The 6,000-nt window shown below is 34.0% G+C and overlaps 1 long non-coding RNA gene across 2 annotated transcripts; it reads left to right on the top strand.

The window, feature by feature from the left end:
- Positions 1-1,222: 1,222 nt before the first annotated feature.
- On the top strand, positions 1,223-4,076 carry LOC141633392 (uncharacterized). 2 transcript variants are annotated; one of them, XR_012538173.1, is made up of 4 exons: positions 1,223-1,448; positions 1,952-2,097; positions 3,433-3,694; positions 3,967-4,076. It is a non-coding gene; the product is annotated as an uncharacterized LOC141633392 (long non-coding RNA). The 2 variants fall into 2 exon arrangements; XR_012538172.1 differs by having other exon boundaries at positions 1,224-1,448; positions 3,433-4,076.
- The last annotated feature ends 1,924 nt before the right edge of the window (positions 4,077-6,000 follow it).

Here is a 6,000-nt window from a genome sequence, read left to right as displayed (position 1 = left end):
TTCTTCCTCTAAATTCTCCATTAATCTTGTAATCATCAAGCTTCCATTAATAAAACTTTCTGCTCGATTGTGTTCTTCAAACCGGCAATCCTGCAATTAGTTTCTCTAATTTCTTCGAATTGATTCCTAGAAGTTCATTCCAGAATCCGGATTCCAATCGAGTGTCAAGCTAATTAAACTTTTGCTTTTGCATTATTGAAGTTTTTATTTTGATTTTTCTTAATTTTAATTGCTATTGGGAATTTTGTTCTTCGAACAGAGGATCAAAAATTGTGGAGTATGATGTACCACGAATATATTTTGAAAGCTTGGAATAGATATACTATAATTTTATTAAGAAATTTTCATTTTTTGTAGATCTAGATTTAATTCCTCGTATTTTAGATTTTTTTTTCTTATGTTTTGGTGCCATATAAACTTAGATTATTTGATGGAATACCCTAAACTATGGGTGTGCTGCTCATAATACTCCAAACTCTTATTTAACTACTAATAAAACAAACTAATATAGAATTGATGTATTTTTAACTTACTAGTCATTGGTCCGCGCCCTACGGGCGTGGTGTTCTATTGGGTTATGTTATCGTTCATCTCCAATTGTATTAATGTGGTATTAATGTTAGTGTTTAATTTGTGAAAATGAGTGTTAACACCAATTTATTTCTGCTGAATGTAGTATATGACACATCATGTTTATGTACACTACTACAAAAGAGATCTATTGCAACATTTTGTATGCAACATTTTATAAATGTGTTGCAATTCAAGAAAGAGGTTTCATGTGTGCAACACTTTACCTAAAAATGTTGCAAAAACTAATATAAAGCATCATTTAAATAAAAGTGTTGCTTTTTATAGTCACGAATGCAACATTTTCATATATATGTTGCATTCTTCAATATAGTCGGTTGCATAAATTACTTGCCAAGTAGGTACACTTAGACTTGACAAAATGGTGACCCACCCAATAAGACTGAATTAAGACCCAAAAGTGAGTAGGTACACTTAGAGTTGACAAAGTTGACCTGACCCAATAAGACTGAATCAAGACCCAAAAGTGACCCAATATGACCGGCTCAATCCAAAATTACCCGAACAACAAGTCACTCGAAATTCATCCGATGAGCAAGCTTGGCCCGATCTGATCCGATCCAAATGTATCACTGACCCGAAATGACTTGACCCCATTGACTAATTGACGCATTTGTCGCCTTTAGGACACGTTTCGTATTGCACCTATTTCACTGAGATACAAAAGAAAACGAAAAAAAAGACCGATATCACCTCCTCTCTCCCTCCGTTCATCATCTTCATCCAACCATTCGCTTGACGCTGCCCATCAATCCATCATCTTCATCAAACATTCAAACTACCTTCTTCTGGTTGTCGTCGGCTTGCTAGCCACCCGCAATCCCCCCACTTTGATTGTTCCTACGTTTTTCGTTAAGGTATGAGTTAAACTCTAGTTTCTTACTTGGTTTTGGTGATATTTGTTTACACGAGTCTTATTTTCGTAGTCTATATCTAATTTTTTGTCTTACTTGTTTGATAATTGATGATGGATGCTATAGTAGATAATATGTGAATTGGGGTTTGCGAAAATTGGGGATCTAGGTATTCCTCTAACGCTACCCTCACACCACCGACAATTACCTACCGCCAACCCAGCACTGACACCATCGTGATTACTTTTTATCGTCACTTTATACTTTTTCTGTTCTCATGCTAGGTATAAATTGAATTCGATTTTGTTAATATTTGGTATTAAAACCCTTGGTAATGATTCCTTACTTTACTGTTTTGTGATTTACATTTCATTCTATTTTCATATTGGTCACAACTTAGTTACATTCTGGATAACATGGCTGAACAATCTAATATTTATTTCGTTTGAAATAAACTACACTTTGGTACATGCAATTTTATTGCTGAGTCATAGCCTCTAAAACAGGAGATATTGATCATTTGAAGGAAAATGAGAACATGGCATACATCCTAAACTTGCAGCAAGAAAGGGTCATTGGATAGTAGGCGATTGACTTGAATTACATATTTCAACAATTTAACAAAGTTGGAAGATGTCACACGGCTGTAACTGTAAGTGCTAATGTTCCTCAAGGCTGTATATTCTGTTTCATAAATGACTTTAATTTCTATGTTATAATGTTATTAGCAAAGTACTTCAATCTCAGTTCTTTGAGCAATAAGTTACCTGAACTTGTTTCAGCATTGGAATGTGGTATTTTAAAGAGAAGGAAAAAGTTTATGTCCAGTTTCACTAGTTTCATTAAAATAAGTAAATAACTGATTGATCATCTCCTTGTGTGCGAATCATTATTGACGATAAACTAGTTTGAGTTTAACTTTTTTGTGACAAGTCCAAGTGTTGTTTTATGGCTTTGATTGATTGTATTTGTTTAGTCTTTGTGATCAACTCTACACTACTACAATCTGCTACTCCCTCCGATTCTTTAGAAATGCCCCTTTTACTTATGTACAAGGATTTGGATTGTCAGTGGGGTGGTGGGTCTCATAAATGAAGTAGGAGGATATTATAACAAAAACATGCTCTAAATGGAAATGGGGCAGTTCTAATGAATATGACGAAAATGGAATATAGAGCATATCTCACGAATCAGATGCAGTATTAAACTGCACTACTCCGTCCCTCCATTGAAACTGTTTCAGATCCGCCCTCTATACAAAACAATTCAAGCTGTATTTTGCAATTTGATTTTGCTGGATACTACAAATATTGTTTAAAGAAAAGGTATACAAAGATTAATTAAATTGCTTGTGTTTATATATATACGAGTATCCATCTTTCTTATACATATGTGTGTGTATATGCTTATAAAAGCAAAATTATTACAAGATTTTCAACAAGGCCTGCTCCTGTCAAAACCAGTCCTAGGATCTTGATTTGATGGTCATTGGGTTCAAAATCAGAATAATAAAATTGAAATTTGGTCTAAAATCAGAATGTGTGAATACTTAAACTGCTTTGGAATCCTTTTACACACTACTAACCAATCCTTATTTCTCTAGACTTTTATTTAGGTAAAAGCTTAAATTTGTTGTAAGATATTATTTCAAAAGAACAAGCTCGCCTCGTGTTCTGTTTGGAAATATTGTCACTTGATATTATGGGTAGAATGATTGCTAATTAACTTTGAGCCAACATTAAAGCATAAAAAGAATTCAATTGCTGGATTGATGCGGATATTGACACACTATGAGAACATTTGTAACCTGAAATTTTAAATGTTGATATGCTGCAATAAACAAAGGTGTCATCATGGATGGAGAATGCACCTTGTTGCTTCTTTCATCTTAACTGATAGATTTGGGTCCGATGCTAGATGATTTTTGTACGTGTTCTATGTTGGCTGCTGAGAATGTTAACCATTAGTTTTTTTTTTTTTTTTGCAGCTATATATAGATAGAAGTGTTTGGCTTTGGTCTATGACGGATTAGGAATCGAGGTTCTTACTCAAGCTTCGTGGGACTACTGTATATGAAAGCATTTCAAATCTATATTAAAAGGGAATTTGATCATTTCAGCTGCGGTGAATCTAGTCGGCCAGAAATGAGAATCCAGGATGCTAACAAGCGTGTTGGGCAAGTCGTAGGTGCTCATTACAAGGATCAAGTTAAAATCAAAACGCGCCTTAGACTCTTTACTGTACTTGAGGTTCAATTAATGGATTATACAACTGGTTGTATATACACTTATTCAATGTAATTGAGCGTTGTTACAAAGCCGTCGAGCTCTATTAACAAAATTATCGAGCTATGGTACAAAGTTATTGAGCTTAACAGAACAATTATTAAGCTCAATAACTTCATAAAATAGCTCAATAACTTGTAAAATAGCTCAACAACTTTGTGTAAGAGCTCTACAACTTTGAGGCGGTTGTACAATGCTATTATACCTCAAGTTGTAGGATAGTATTTGTGCTTGAGGTTGCAATTTGTAATATGACGCTATTGTTATTGTTAGTTTAAATAATCCAAACTTCTTAAAACAAAACGTGTATTTACGGTTTTTGGAATAAAAATATTGGCTTCTTACAGATGTGTTGCATTGTCTATAGAAAAATGTTGCGTTATCGACAACAAAGGTGTTGCATCTATTTGGCGAAAATGTTGCTTTACTTAATAAACAATGTTGCAGATGATTTAGAAAATGTTGCATTTTGAACAAGGAAAGTGTTGCAATTCCTAAAAAATAGTGTTGCTAGAAAAAAGTGTTGCATACTAAAAGTAGGTGCAACACTTAGATAAAGTGTTGCCTTTGGTGATAAAGTGTTGCATTAAGTGTTGCATTAGCTATTGCAACGGAGCTTTAGGCAGCACTTTTAAAAGTGTTGCCTAATCTATAATGCAACATTTATAAGACATTTTGCAACATTTACATGGTGTTGCAATAGCTTTATTTTGTAGTAGTGGTATTTGCTTATACGGATTATTTGTGTGTATTTGCCCTAATTTGGTTCCTTGTTGCATAGCTTCGTTTATTCTAATATGAGCATTTAAGATGTTTATATTTATGTAAAGGTTTAACTTTGGGATAGCGGTGGTATTGAGCCAATGGTTTGTTGAGTTTTCATGTTCTGAATATGAATTAATTTAGGTTAATGTAACTCTGTAATTATTATTATCATATCATCAAACAATTAAACCTCTCCTCAATCCCGTGATCCCATTTATAGTTATTCATCAATATCACGATTTTTTTTGTTTAATTTGTAGGGTTATTTCATAACAATAATCCATCCTATTGGTGTTCTGCAATAATCACTCCATCCTATCAATAATCTCAATTAAATCCAACCTAAACACCATACCTTCTAATAACGAACCAGCTGATATTTTTTGAAGTTTATGTGTATCAAATAAACCAAGTTCTTGATTCATCACTTGAAAATATTACACATAAACTTCACATATACCAGCTAGGTTGTGCAAAAACTATTAAATATTCCATCATAAACTTCAAAAAAATATCAGTTGGTTTGTTATTAGAATGTATGGTGCTTATGTTGGATTTAATTGGGATTATTAATAGGATAGAGTGATTATTGCAGACCACCAACAGGATGGATTATTGTTATGAAATAACAGTGTTGCTTGGATGTGTAGGTTCTAATTGCCCACTGCTAATATTTGTAAAAGCAATATTAAGGGTATTTCATGGCATGAAACCATCAAATACTATTGTCCCATTTCTCCTCAATAATAGTGTAGCCAACGCCACCTTCCATTTCTAATCATTTTTCCATTTCACTTTCCCGGTCCTCCCATCCCCTCTCCCTTTATTCTTGCCCCCACCGTCTTAACCCCCTCTCATTTTTCCAACTCTCTTCCCCTACTCCCCATCTTCCTTCAATTTATCCTTCCCCGCTTCTTCATTCTCCTCCTTCATATCCTTCCTTGTAGTCCTCTTCATGTTGTTGTTGCCTCCTCACCCTTCGCCCCATTCTTTATTCCTTACCCTCCTCTCTCATTTCTCTCCCTGTCATCAGCCTCCCATTTTTCTACTCATCCTCCTTCTTTCTCTTATTTCTTAACATGCCTCCGCCTCGTCTGCCTATTATATTCCTTATCCTTTATTACACTATGTATCTCACTGCCATTTTATTGTACAAATTAATTGTAGTTGGTGTAGTACTACCATTTTAGTTGTCTTTTATTTTGCAGTGTGAAATTGGTAGTAGGTATGTTGATAGCGTGTAAGTGTAATATTATGTGGAGTATCTTTAAGTGTGGGTGAACTTCGTAGACGAAGTTCTTTTTAAGGAGAGAAGACTTTAATACCCCGTATTTTAGGACTTGGTCAATAGTTAGTCAACGATGGAAATGTCATTTTGTGATTTATAAATTAATCTCAAAATATGTTTTATTATATTAATTAATTAAATAGTTATGTTGTAAGACGGAATAAAATAATAAAATAATGAATGAGTCGGGATTTTGGCATAAGGCGTGTAATAGGGC

The sequence above is a fragment of the Silene latifolia genome, chromosome Y (assembly GCF_048544455.1).
Source record: "Silene latifolia isolate original U9 population chromosome Y, ASM4854445v1, whole genome shotgun sequence".
NCBI lineage: Eukaryota > Viridiplantae > Streptophyta > Magnoliopsida > Caryophyllales > Caryophyllaceae > Silene > Silene latifolia.
The sequence above is the reverse complement of the archived record's forward strand: the minus strand, read 5'-3'. Positions and strand labels throughout refer to the sequence as shown.